Genomic DNA, 14787 nt, shown 5'->3' on the forward strand with positions numbered 1-14787 from the left:
AAAGGTCCCTAAAAAAAGTGAAACATTTCACAGGCTTTACCTAATATTCAACTGCAAACACTGGAGTATGATTGAGGCAGGCATTGAGAAGAGTGAAACAGAGCCTCCTTCTCTAGAAAATGACCAGTTCCCATCCTTGCCTTCTCAGGGCTGTGCCTGGCACAACTGCAAGGCTATATTCACAACAGAACATCATGGCAGATGCTCTTTCAACAGGCAGCAGCACTACCACTGACACAGTTAATACATCTGCAGGTGCAGCACACTGGTTAAAAGTTCCCACTTGGGCACCTGATATATATATCCTGAGCCCATTGATAACACTTGAAGAAAAAACAAAACAAACCCTTCCCTCCCTTCAAGTTCTTCCACCTCATCCTAACCCTTGGAATTACAAGCAGTCTTTGTAAAAGCACGCAAAACAACACACCAGATGAGGCTGGGGAGTAACATTTTGATCAGTTTCCCAATTGATAAGAATTAGGTGGGTCACGAGGCATTTGCATGCATATAGCATGCATATGTGCAGATATGTAGGCCACTCACACCTTACATACACAAGAACTATATACATAACATCACATAACATCTGCTCATATCTACAGTGTTTTATCATTAAACCTGTGTATAGTGAAACCACTGTGCACGCATGAACTAATCATACCACTTGCTGGCATATGAAGCAATGTTCACATTTCAGCTACTGCCACAGATCTGACTGTAAAGCAGGAAAAGCAGACAAAGAAAAGGTTGTGATTCCCATTCTCCTTCTTGCCTTTTCAAAAACTTGCAGCTTTAAAAACCCCTTCAGTACCAGGAGCCCAAATCTCTTGATTCTCGGTCATAACAGTACAAGACAGAAAGCACCTGATGATTACGTACTGGAAGATGTGTTTCTCTCCTACCCTGCCAACACAGAAGTTACTAATTCTTAATGCTCAGTAACAGAGTAAGCCTTTCATCCATCAAGGTCACTGCTTTTTGGCTGAGACATTTATCTCACAGAAAGTCAGTTAACATCCCCTCCCCTCACCCTCAAACATACCCCCCACTATACTGCTTCCTTTTTTTCTCCTTAATCATTAGCTAATTGCTTCCTGGAGAAGAACTAAATCCCATCTCTCTCCTGCTCCTCAAAGCTCTCTGTGATTTGACAGCACACAAGTACATAGAATCAGCAAGGCCTTTTGTGGCAGTGCCCTTTCACAGGCCACTAAAAGCAGCATCTGCTGTTCATTTTATGCCCTTCCCAGGCAAACTGTGCATTAGACAACAATCTACTGGGCCAAATAAAAAGAGAAAGGATGAGGAAAAACAGTACCTGTTCATGGAATAATACACACAGATGTTGAGAGAGAAAGAGAGAGAGAGAAAGAGAGCGATACCGAGACCTAGATATGCATTCTCATATGCAGGGATACAATACCGGTAGAGCAAGAGGGATGTTATATGAATATGGGTGGGCATATGAGGACAATAATGCAAACAGCTGACTATCATCACTGCTTTTTCTGTTAAGGTGGGCTGCATGTCCCTGTCAGTGAGTTGGAATGAGCCCAGTGAGAGGGATGGGGATGAAAACTGAATAGTCAGGCTCATGTCTAATCTAAATCCCTGCTGCTGCAATTTAAGCCTATTACTTCCGGCCCTATCAACCACAGACATGGTGAGTAGATTTTTTTCCTTCCTCTTGATAACAGTTTTCAAGGCTATTAAAGGCTGTTGCAATGTCCCTCTTCAGTCATCTTTCTTGAGGCTAAACAAGCCCAGCTCTTTCAGTCTTACTTAGAGGTCAAATCCTCTAAACCTCTAATTCCTCTTCTCATTGACCTCCAGGCTCTCCCCACTCAAGGTACATCTTTCTTGAAGTGCACTGTTCAAAAGTGGGGACATTATTTCAGCTGAGACTTTACCAACGCTGATTGTAAAGATTTCTTCATGGATCTTCCAGACCGCATTCCTGGTTACATATTCCATGACGACTTCTTTTTAAATTGAAAAAATCCTCAAAACCTGCATAACTTATGTTTGCACATGCTTCACTATAATCCCTTGTTTCTTCTCTGAAGACGTGTACCTGTCTGTCTACTGCCCATCCTGAATGACCAGACTTGCTCCTAAAAGGAGCATGTTTTAACTGTCCCCATTGAATTCCATCATTTTTCACACAATTTCCCCACCTTCTTTTAAGCTTATCTTTTAACATATTCAGTGTTTACAGTCTAGTAACAAAGTTAATAGGTATGCTCTCTGTTCCATTATCCAGTCAATTAAATGGAAACACCTAACAGAACTGAAGCCATTAAAACTCTGCTTGGTACATCTTTTCACTGTGACAAGTTTCAGGTCTTCTAGGGCAAGTACCACATGTACCTGCACTTTCTGATTATACACAGCACATCAGATACCTCTCTCAAACAAGGCTTCTATCATCACAATATATAATACTAAATAAGAATAAAATCTGCGCATTTCCCACCACTGATATCCTTTCCTTCTCCTCCCCTCATTTCCCCCTCCCTTCCCCCTCCCTGTGCCAGGGTTTGTTTTTCATGCCAAGGCCCTTTAGATGAGACCCTGCATAGGAAGGTAGGCCTGGGAAAGGTTATTAGGAAACTGCCATCTAAACTGCTACCTTTCCTGCTTCCCCACCCTCTCCCTCCCTACAAAGCCTCCTCTGTTCTGTTTTAATACTAATGAGTTCAGAGGAGGTTCCTAAGCTGGAGCAATTCTCAGCTTGGACTGTGCCAAAGCACACAGGCACACACCTCTCTGATCGCTTCCTGCCCAAACACAGTCCTGCTGGCTCAACCCTCAAAACCTGGGCTGGGAATTGCTGCTGCAGCCCTGTGCCAAAGGCAGGTTGAATTGCCAGGGGTATTGGTGCTACCTACTCCTCTCCTCCCAGTTTATCCTCTTGTGTGCGTCCTATTTGCCATATGCCCCTACGGAGGAAAACAAGACTAAGTCAGAGCTTGGCTGACCTTTAAATCTCTGATAAAACATTCCGTAAAGGGCCAGGAGGAACTGCGAAGTCAGTTGAGAATTTAATGACCAAAGTTAACTTCTTACTGAGCTCTGGTTGTGCAGCTCAGACACATATGCTCAAACTTATGTGCAGGGTAAACCTCAAAGGAACTCAAATAAATAATCACTTCTGGCATGAGTTCAGGTTTACACAGGTAGAAGTGAAACAAAAGCTGGCTTTATTTTTTCTCTTGCACTCTGTATTATTACTCCAGACTTAGACATGCAAACCAGAGACCAGAATGTCTCTAACTCCATTAAACTGAATGGACTTACTCTGAGTTTACACCAGTGTAAAATATTAATCAAATCAGTTGTTTAAAATTGTAACACAGACTAAACCTCTCTGCTAAGCATCCTATAACACAGGCTTGCTCTACAGTCTACAGCACAGATTTCAGATGCAGAATAGACTGAACAGTCTATTGGTCTCCTTTTCACTACTTGTTGACTTCAATACTATGGAGATGAGCTGTAATTACTACTCATCGGTCCAGACCAGCTAGAAGAACACCCACATGTGAGGCTTCTGTCATCTCCTCTGGGGTGAGGTGGAGGGCAATTCCACAATACTCTTCACTCACACAAACCAACTATTTTCATAGTCAAACACTTAATTGAAGGCAGGACAGTATATTTGGTTATTCACTCACACCCTATTCTGTCTCATTGCTCAACTATTCTGATAATCAGAACAGCAACTACTGCACTGACATCACTGGTCTTAAGAAAACACCAGTCAAGCTGTTTTTCTCTAAATATTTCTAAAAACGCAATTATCAGAAACTTTCATAAAATACAGAAAAAAAAAAGGAATAAGAGAAGGATGAGCACTTGCCTTGCAGAACGAACTTCTCTCCTAACAACAAATCACAATTGCATTTACTATCTTGTTAAGTATTTGTAATGCAAAAGCCAGCAACTTTACACCAACTGACAAATTCATCCAGCTGTTGCTTTCTATACAAGACGTAATCCTGAAACACAGTCACTAAAGCAATCCCAATGGATTTTCCATGACTCAGGGATCTCCCTGGACACCTTCCAAACTGGGAAACTGCAATGTTTTCCCCTTGTAATTTCCTTTGGAGAAGTTATCCTTCAAACCTCCACCACCTAGTAAACCATTGCAAAACCTTGTTGTGCACACTGCTAAACTCTTTTCAAAAGGTGTTTGTGTTATTATTCTGGGCAGCCTTTCCCTTTATGTGGTCAACAAATGATGGGAAACTGTGAAGTGAAAAGATGCCCTTCAGTGTTTTTAATATAGAAGTGCCTAGAATGTAGAGATGTTGACCAGGGCTCTTTTGCATACAGCACTGGGTCCACATGTGAAAGAGAGTCTGCACAGGAAGGTTATGGAGCCTTATATCAGATTCTCCCTGAAAAAAAGAACAAGCAGATAAGAGCAGAGCAATGATTATGACAGTGGGCAGTAGTAGAGATTTCCTCCCAAGATTTTCAAATACAATACATTTAGTCACTGAGAGACTCCTGTACTACCTAAAACCTATGTGTGCTACATCTTTGCAGCACCTTTTAAGTCTGACTACAATTCTGTATTAAAACTTGTTTAAGGAGCATCATTATTCCTTATTTCACACATTTGTGAGTTTGTTTCCCTAGTGTGAAACAAGTTGTATAAGCTTACAGAGGTACCTAGGAAAAAGACCTAATGTTCTTCAAATGTTTTTCTTACGGACTTTTTCATTTACTGAAAATTAGGTACCTAACATTGAAAGTTCTTGGTCAGCAGTGTTCCATTGCCATGTGGAAGGCATCTGTCTGTACTTCCTCCAGACAAAACACATCAAAGAGCAGCTGTGGACGCAGCCCAGTGTGATGAGTGACAGAACAAGCATCTTCTGACACTTGCCTTCCATGTGCTGTGCCCATCCAGTGCAGAAGGGCTACCACTCCTGTATATAGTGACACCAAAATCTCCCCTTTACGCAGTGCGAAGTAAAATGCCAGGAAACAGCTGAACTGAAAACCTTGTACCCTCAAAAGGTGCTACTCCATCCACCCAGCCTCACCTGGGGCACCTTGTGTTCCCCACTTTGGAGTCTTGTAGACCAGACAAATGACAAAAAGAGGGCACTTCTATCCAATACTGGAAGAGCCATCCCAGATTACCTTAAGTCTTCTGAATGATAAACAAACTTGAGCACTATTGGAAGACACAACCCACCTATAGAAGGTCACAGAGGCACAACATAATTATAAATCCTTTTCCCCCCACTCTTTTTCAGGTTACAGGATACACTATCTGAGCAATGATTATATCTGATCTAAATTGCTACTAGATGAGCAAATACAGAAACTAATTTGAGTCAACATATTTAACAGCTGATCCTTCATGATTATTACCTACTTCTCCATTCAGTTATCTTGTTTTGTTAATAGTTCCTCCTAAGCCCCAACTACACTCTGTCTCCATAGGGTAACTCTTATCCTGGAAAACACTTGCATTCCATCCGCTTTCACAGCCTTTCTTCCTCACTGGAAAATTTCACTGCTCCCCCAGCTTCAGGTAGCTACTTTTACATTGCTATTTTGTTATAAATTTTATAAGGTCGTCTTCATCACAGGGATCTGGCTCCCCCTTTCTTGCTTAAATCAGGCTAAATGACAAACCATACCTCATACATCATCTCAGATCTGGCCCTTTTTCTATGAGCTGTAGAAGAAACAGACATTTGTCATTCAACCTTCCTTCATCAGTGTGCAAACTCTTTCTCTCCAAAGGCACAGTCAAAAGATCATCTTGGCCTAGAATTCATCCTGTGTCAGCCTCATCTTTGAAACCTGCCTTTGCCCTCCCTTCAGCAGCACAGTTACTTCATTTGTTGTGAATTTTTCTTCAATGCTTTGGAAAATATTGTCCCCCTTATCACAATCTCCCATCCAGTTATGGTCTGGCCATCATGCTTTTTGCACAATGTAGTACTTTCCTCTGCTATTTCTCTCAGATGCATCGCCAGGTGTCACCTTCCCATCTCAAATGACCTTTCTGACCCGATTCATAGCCTCTTCCCTCAGCAGACCAAATCAAGGTTCAAATGTCCTCTCTAGAAGGTGAGGAATAAGTTCTTAATAGATTTGTAAGTCATCTAACACAGCTCTGAATAACATAAGACATTAATAAAGAGGAGTAAAGAAAGGACAGAAACTGCAGAAGGGGAAGAATTATACTCAGAGAAGCCACTTCAAACTTGTGAGGCAACAGGACATCCCCATACTGCTGCTGCTGGCTTTGTTTCTAGTGGAGAGGGCAGAGTCTGTTACTCTAAGTCAGCAGGCATCAAGGAGGCAGAAACTATATGAGAAGGCTGATTCAGCTGTAGGATGAAAATAGGAAAAGTTCTACTTGGTATCCATCTAAGTGGAAAAGACCCAGAAAGTTAAAATAAATTAATTTGATCCCTCCAACTAGCAACTATGACTTGTAGTGTCAGTATCATCTTAGTGTTTTGTCAATTCATTATAGCCATAATGGAACATGAAATTCAAATACTAATGATGTCTTACTAAGGGAAAAAGATAGAATAGAGCTTTACCTTTTTTTTCTTTTTATGTAATGCTGTATAACACTTTCAGCTATGCCAAAACAATACAGTATTATTAAATCAACTGATCACATATTAGAAAAATGTGGACACAAGATCTCTGAACAGTAAGCATATCCTCCCTATCTGTGGCTTAGGAGAGAGGATATCATGACAGCTTCCAAGCATTCAAGTAGACAGAAGACCCAAGACTGACATCTTAGCACATCCATTGTCTAGTGGCGGGATCTGTTCCTTCCCCTCTTTTTGCATCCCAAGCTACTGTGCTTCCAAACTCCACTAATTTTCCTCTTATGCCCTAGAGGGACTATACACATTTCCTCAGTCAGGGAACATCATGATTACTCTGTTAAAAACATGTAGTACAGTAATTGGGTCTTTCTAATGTGTTTCATGTATACTGCAAGTAAATCATACTGACAATACACTCAGACATTTCCATCAGATATTCCAACCACAGCCACAACCTTCCCCACCTTTCAGAAGGGCAGTCAGAATGCTCTGTTTGGGATATTCAGAAGCCAACAATCACTACAGACACAAAATAGTACACAGGCCAAACTTCAGGCAATGCAGAATGATATAATTCCGCTGCTGTCTTCAGTGGAACTGACCTACTTTACATCAGAACTATTTGTCCATAACTTTTATAATAAAACAAGAAGATCTACAAAACAGTGTCACCCTGCACAAAAGCTTTTTAACTACACAGGTACTTTGGTAACACCCCCAGCTTCTTCACACCCAAAATCTGGCATGTAAGCCTGAATCTGGATTTACAGTTGTTTACACAGTCTTATTAATTCTCAGACATAGAGTGTGAGACCTGGCTCATATCTCCTGTTCCTCTCACAGCATCTGGGTCTCACACATTTGCAGCACAGTGACTGCTGCTTCTTACACAGCTGGTCAGGGAGCTGGGAACTGCCAACCAGCTGCACCTACTGGAAGGGAGCCAAGAGAGAGAAAGCTCTGGTGCTGCACTCAGTACCACAAGCCTGTCCCTACCACTGGACTCCATAGATAGGTGTCTGAAGGGGGAAGCCATGTCTGCCACAATGCCTAAAATGTAATACCTCTTATGTTTTGGGACTTGAGTAACTATAGAAAACTGTTCGTAGTGATATGTGCAGTAAAATCAGCGATATGTACACACGTATTGCACAAGGGACAAAAGTAAAGCAGAATTGACATTATGAAAAATCTCTCTTTGAAGAGGAGGCAGAAAAAGAAAAAAGGTATCCTGGATACGGACAATTAAAAAGAAAAAAGGTATCCTGGGTATGTACAATTTTAGACTGAAGAACCATTATGGACATGAGGGAGCATTGGTGCATAACTAGACAGACCATGATACCATGAAGAGCTCTTGCCTCCCAAGCCTCAGTCCCTTAATTGCCTCAGAAATCTTATATCACCCAGTACTTTTGCCATTATTATAATAGAAGACAAGTGCATCTGAGTCTGGGAAAAATGTTAGTCTGACAACTATTAACTAACCCAAGAGAAAGTTATTGTGGTCTGGCCCCCATCAGTGAAGAAAGCAATCTGCTGCCTCAAAGCTTTGCTTTTTTTCTGCCTTGAGAGACAGTGCCTTCTACTCAGATGGTGATGCTAAGCCTTCTTTTTGGATATGAGCCTCTGTGTCATGAAAAATCCAGCTTGGTTTCATCATCAGTAATTTCTTACGGCCTCCACCAGTGCATTCTCATTAATTGCAAGAAAGGAAGCAATAACTGGGGACCCTCCACTGTGCCAAGGCCAGCAAAGCCTCCTAGAGCTCATCATATGCAAATAAAAATGAAGGACCTCTCCAGATCTTGATTGCATTTGGCACTACACAACCTTTCTGGCTGATTAGGTACAGTCATTCATTACAGAAAAGCACAGAGGGGATGGGCACAAGGAATAAAAGAACCTCCTCTTATGGGTAAAACAGCAGAGAGGCACTTTTAAATTATGGTTGTGGTGAAATTTGCATCGATCGACAACTCAAAGTCACAGGCCTGTCAGAGATGTAGTCTGAAGCTATGATTTTCATGTAGTGCAAGTGACAGAGAAATTAAATCTCTTTATTCAAAAGAATCCAACAAGAGGATAGAATGACTCAGAAGACTGACAATTTGAAACAAAAACACTAAAAATCTTGGTAACATGCGTATATTTAAATGTTATTAAATACTCTAATCAATACACACATTTAGGGTTTGAAGTGACAACCTAAAATGCTTATCTTTCTAAGCCACAAGCTTTCAGTGAAAAACTAAGGACTAAATGAGTTTCAGACATGGAGGATACTTTTCCGGGAAGGTGGTGCTCTGCACTGGGAGCTGTGAGACAGAACAGGCAACTCTGTGTATCTTTTCAGAAGTGTTATAAGGGAGCTGGGGAAGAAACAGACAACTTCATTCTCCAGGCCCATCAACAAACAAGAGAAACACAGCTGATGCCCTCTTGTGCCTACATACATTGACATATATTGTCTCTGTTCACATGAAAGCCCACAATGGAGGCGTTTCTTCTACTTTTTACCCCATAAATATTCTTGCAGGTTGCAGAGCCAAAGAGGGGCCTCACGAACACTGCCACAGTTAGGACTTGGCAAGCTTCGGTGAGACTGATGATATATAGGTGTGCTTATTCAATGTGGTGAAGCCTAGTTTTCATCTGAGGTTTATGTTGTATCCATTACATTAAATGGCCTGCAAGGGAGAACTAAGCGTGAAGGAAACTTGTTACTTCCAAGTCAGCTGTTTGCAGTGAGAATTGCTACTACAGTTATTTAAGTTTGGATCTCATGTCCCTGTGGCTCTTAATGAGGGTACGTTATCCAGGGCGTGCAAAATTGATGCCTTCCTTAGAAACTGTTTTGCTTCCTCTGATGAAATAAATAAATTAATTCTCAGATAATCCCATGCAATGTCTTAACCTCTTACAACATAAAACTCCTTTTTCCTTCTTTTCTCCTCAACTTTCTCTCCTCTAGGAAGAGAGACTATAATCACTGAATTTTATTCTCTGTGAGGGTAGAAAGGGATCGGCTAAATTAGCAGAAAAAACAAGTGAGCTCCATGTGGTGGGTGAGGACAGAGAGAAAAGAGCAAGAGCAGAAGGTACAGTAAAGCAACAGACATCTTACTCTAGATATGTTCCTTGCTCAGGTGGCATGAGATATTCAAAGTTCTAGTCACAGTTACAGAAATTATCAGAGTATACTGAGTTACCAAGCTGCTGCCTCTGCTGCTTGGACTCCCCTGTCACATCTCCTCATATTTTTCACCTTCATGGATGTTCTTCTGTACAGCTCTTATTCCAAGGAGGCTGAAGAAAAAGGTATTAACACAATCCCCAGTTGGTCTCTTCAATTTACTGTCATGGTCACTGCCATTCCTTCCAGCTAGGTTCCTGGCCTAGCCCACCTTTAACTCAGAAACTGAGCCACCTGTGATGCTGTGGAAGCCATTACTAAATATTATGGGATCAGAGTTTACAAGGTGAGAGATTAAGAGTAGAATGTAGGGTTATGTCAGGAAGGGACATAGTTCCATGTTCTTGTGGTTGGTGTTACAGGGCACCACGGAGAGAAACCAAGGTTAAGGTCTCAATCGTGGTTCCCAGCATATGTTGAACACACTGAAGATGCTTGATCCTAAGGGAAGGACAGAGCCCTTGATTAGGCACTTGCTTCCATCTTCATTTAATTGCACTCAGGCACTACCACAAGAGAAAATATGTTTTTAATTTCCAGTGGCCTCATAGTTCAGAAACACATAGTAGTTACATGTGTATCTTCTCTACAACAAACATTGGGGTTTTGAAGTAGGGTCAGAAAACTAGATCTCTTCAGAGAGAGAGAGAGAGAAAGAAGAGTGTAAGTTGTCTCACCCAAACAGCAGTCTACCTCCTTTCAGCTGCTTAAGAATGGTGGGAACTCATTTGGAGCTGTCATTTCAGTGGACAAGCAGAAGCATAAAGGCAAGCCACAAGAAATGTTGGATAATTCTTAAGTTTTCAAATACAGACATTTCATAAATATTTATGCTGCTCCTCAATTGTAATTAATGTGACTTAATAGGTGCTTTTGGTGGCATAAAGTCTGAAGTTTTGTTCTGAGAAAGCCTGGGAGGGTGGTAAAGAGTAATATGGATAAAAAGGTTTCGTGAATCTATAAAGTCAACAAAAGAAAAGGCTAAAAAAGAAACAGGTTCAAATGCAATGTAAGAGAAACCAACCATGATGGAAGAATCCAGTCAACATCCCACCTCAGATAAATACCAGAATGCTTCAAAAGCAGCCAAGACTAAGTGGGATAACAGTAAGCATTTCTTAATTTTTTCCCAGTCTAAGAATCTAAGGTGTTGCAAGTAACTCAGACAAGAATAACATCATACAAGATTGGAGGCTGTAATAATATGCTCAAGTTAGAAAACAGCAGCTCAAAAGACAACTCCACTTCTTCTCCATGGGCCTTCCATCCTTAAAATAGACAACCCTGAACTCTACCTTCTCAAATAACATGACTATCTCAACAGAGCCACTAACAAAATAAATTTAAAAATTAAAAAAAAAAAAAGAGGAATGACAAAAGCATAAGCTCTTTCCTCTTTGCTAGCAGTTTTCACATTTTTTCTGCTTTCCCTGAATTGCCAGCATTTAAGTTACTTTACTTGCAACAATTTTAATTAATATCTGGGATCAGGTTGCTGGTGTAAGAGATATCTAGATGGCAAAATCTTTAGTGTCAAGTAGCACACTACCCTTAACCAACAAGAAGAGTCCAGGACTCTAATATTGGGCAAAAGGAATCAGAATCCACTGTGACAAGAACACACTGCTGCTAACAAATATGAATGAGGACACGGAGAAACTGTTTCATGAAAAAACAAAAAAAAAAAAAAAAAAGATTTCCCCTTTCCTTGCAATAGTTCTTCCAGATTCTTCTGCAGTTCCTGTTCAGTCAATAAATCTGTACAAGGAAAAACACATGTACTTAGCACAGCCATTTTTGCCAGCAGGCACAAAAACAGCTTGGCACCTGCCAACAGACCACCAACTGCAGCAGCACTTCACTACATGGTAGTGTACACAGTGCCAGCTGAGAAGAGAGACTGAGAAAAAAAGCAGAAGTGATGCTGGCTAGAAAAGCTTTGATGGTCAGGTAGGGCCAGTTTTACAATTTATGAGGTACAGGACCACTTCACGCACCCTGCTCTTTCGAGCTTCTCTTCCTTGCCTGTTCATGGAAGGGGAGACACTAAATCTGGCTGTTCTGCCCCCTTTCAGTTGCGTGCATGAAAGTGGACCTTTTAAGGGCAAAGCCTATGGTCACAAGTGTTTTTGTTTGCTTTGTGTCTTATGCATCTATACTTCTGATAAGGACTTACCTGTACTGTTACTACTACATTAGTCCCAAGGCAATCACTGCCACCAGACAGCCTGAGAATTAGCACATCTGTTTTAGCCCAAACAAAGTCAGATCAAATCACCCTGAGCAGTAGACGTCCTTCAGACCTACTCTCTGCACGTATTCCCAATGAAATAAGACTGAATTTGGCCCACATCAAGTAATCCTATATCTTTTAATTTACTAATCGAGGAAACAAGGCCTAAACACAGCATTCAGCTTCAAGTAACACAAAGCCTGGGATCCATCCTAAAACTGTTTTTCTGGTTGACCAGCACTGAGAGCAGATGTTTCAGCTTGTCAAATCAGCATCAGCTTGTCATTTGACAACCACTGACTTGGTCAGAGTCCAGTTAGGCAGCTGCCATTACTCCGTTGGTTGGTCTGGATGCATCCCCCAAACAGAACAGCCCATACATGTATATTTGCCTCAGCTCAAAGTCTGCCTCAGCAAGTTTGCAAGCTCTGGAGTGGTACTGCAACTCCATCACAAATAAAGGATTCCAACATGTTCCTAATCCCTCCTGTTGAAAACTGGAAATCTCCAAATTTACTTTTCATTATATTAATTTAAGAACCATAAGAACAAGAGAAGACATGGTTCTAACTCTCAAAGTGTCCGTTTTCCTCAGAAAGGCAGGTAGAAATATACTGAATATTTATTGGACTGGAAAAATCATCACAAGGGAGGCTTTTCCAGCACAGCTAGGCTTAGTTCTTCTTGTCATTAACTCTTACATGGGAAAATGCCCCAGATTTTAGCTGCAACAAAGGGAAAAATAAGGCTTTTAAAAATTAATTCAAGCACACCAATGTTTCATTACACCCTTTGTAGAGCAGATGGCAAGATGAGGCTATACCCCCCTGGGCCTGCTTCAGGGAGCTACCACAAATGCTTTTCTCACTACAGATCTCAGATGATGTTGGTGTCATCATTTCACTTGCAGATTTGGGTCAAAAGGCTTTACACTCAAATCTGTTTTTTACATAGTATAAGTGCACCCAGACTGGACCCCAACAGATAAGCAGCAGGGAGGCAAGTACACAGCACAGAGCATTCCCAGGCACTTCCAGGTCGCTGATTTACACTAGTGCATTTACAGACTGAATCTTTCTAATCCAATTAAAATCTCAACTGAGCTGTCAATACAGATGTAGCCTGTTTTATTTTAGTGTCTCATAGAACATGCATTAATCCGGACGTGTGGACAAACTAGCCCTTCTAGGCAAATTCTGCATTCTGACAGCCAGGTTTCTAGCCCAGGTTCTCCCACTCCTAAAGCCCTTACTGCTCTCATGTTACCTGTCTACCCAGAAACTCCTATGGACATGCATCACAATCCTATCTGAGTGCTTTATAAAAATGCTAACCTTCTGAAAAGTAGCACTTTTCTTTCCCAGCTCACTTCTCATGTAATGATGGCTAGGGTACTATCCTTAAATACAAGAACGTGAACATGATCTATTCAAAGTTCAATGGCTTCATTTGTTTGAAATGTATATACCAGTTAAAGGCTGTCAACACATTTAATAAGTTATAGCACAGACCAACAACTCTCAAACTTCTGGAACCAAAAATTTTTTTACAGATCATCATGTATATTTGTCATTAAGTTTTGCACTGAAAGCACTATAAATCATACTGTTTAACAGACTTCCATAAGACATCTGTGAGCTGTTTTACCACAAGCACATGGAACACCAGTACTGGCCAGGTACAAAGCAAAAAGCTAAAAGCACCCTTACATACCACCATAAGCTCTCAAACTCCTCACAGAAATTGACACTTTTCTCAGTAAGCAAAAGCCCAGTAGCAACTAAAGCAGGTATTTCACTATGACACAAATGTAAACAAGTTCAAGTTTTAGCAAGCCAAGCTACGAAGCAAAGCACATCTGTTGGCGACATCTTTAGGAAGGCTGGATTTAATGCTTCAACAGATCTTGGTACTGGAGAGAGGTGAACTTTGACACAGGAATTAAACCTTCGCATGTGAAAAACAATACTTGAACAGCATCCAGAAATACTTTGACAGCAGATTACAGGTCACACTCTTACTCATGAGAGATACCTGTCACCAAGCAGAATACTCAGTCAGTCAGTTGCACTTTCCAAAGAGTTCAAGTAGTCTCACATAAAAGGAAAAATGACTCAAATACAGAACAAGATTTTGAGAGATATCTGTGTAAGAGGAGATTCCTCAACTTAGTCAGAAGCAAGTAGATTCTCTTCTGCTGCACACTTTATTCTTCCTGAAAGAGCTACAAATCCTACTGACTCCTTCTTGCACCACTGCCACAGAATACTGCAAATACTAAAAAATTGTCGTAGTGCTAGGGAAGATGGAAACAGTTAAAGGAAAATACCAATTTGCTGTGTACACAAAAACCAATTTTGGCAGAGGAAGTCCTTGAGCTAAAGATTGTTAGAGGGTTGGAGAGTATCCTGGAAAGGATCACCTATGGCCATATCTTATATTCTTCTCTAGGCATCTGCTTTGGACCCCCATCTTGAAGTAGGAGCCTGGGTTAGGTTGTCAGACCACACTGATCTGACAAACTATAGCTGGCCATATGTTTGGTGTGACATACTGTAGTTGCCTATTTGTTAATTTCCATTTGCATACCCAAATTATGTAGTCATTTTCATTGCTGCAGTATTTTGAAGCATCAGCAACAGACAAGAACTTACTGAGCTAATGTTATAAGTGTAATATAGAAAGATTACCGGTAAATTCCCATGATTCTGAGATCAAATATTTTCTATTCTATTCATCATTTCAGTAAC

General features: G+C 40.9%; 1 protein-coding gene across 5 annotated transcripts in view; it reads right to left on the reverse strand.

The window, feature by feature from the left end:
- Window positions 1-14787, reverse strand: part of DAAM2 (dishevelled associated activator of morphogenesis 2) — a 214598-nt gene that overhangs the window by 113667 nt on the left and 86144 nt on the right. The window lies entirely within an intron of this gene.

The sequence above is a fragment of the Patagioenas fasciata genome, chromosome 3 (assembly GCF_037038585.1).
Source record: "Patagioenas fasciata isolate bPatFas1 chromosome 3, bPatFas1.hap1, whole genome shotgun sequence".
Classification (NCBI taxonomy): Eukaryota; Metazoa; Chordata; class Aves; order Columbiformes; family Columbidae; genus Patagioenas; species Patagioenas fasciata.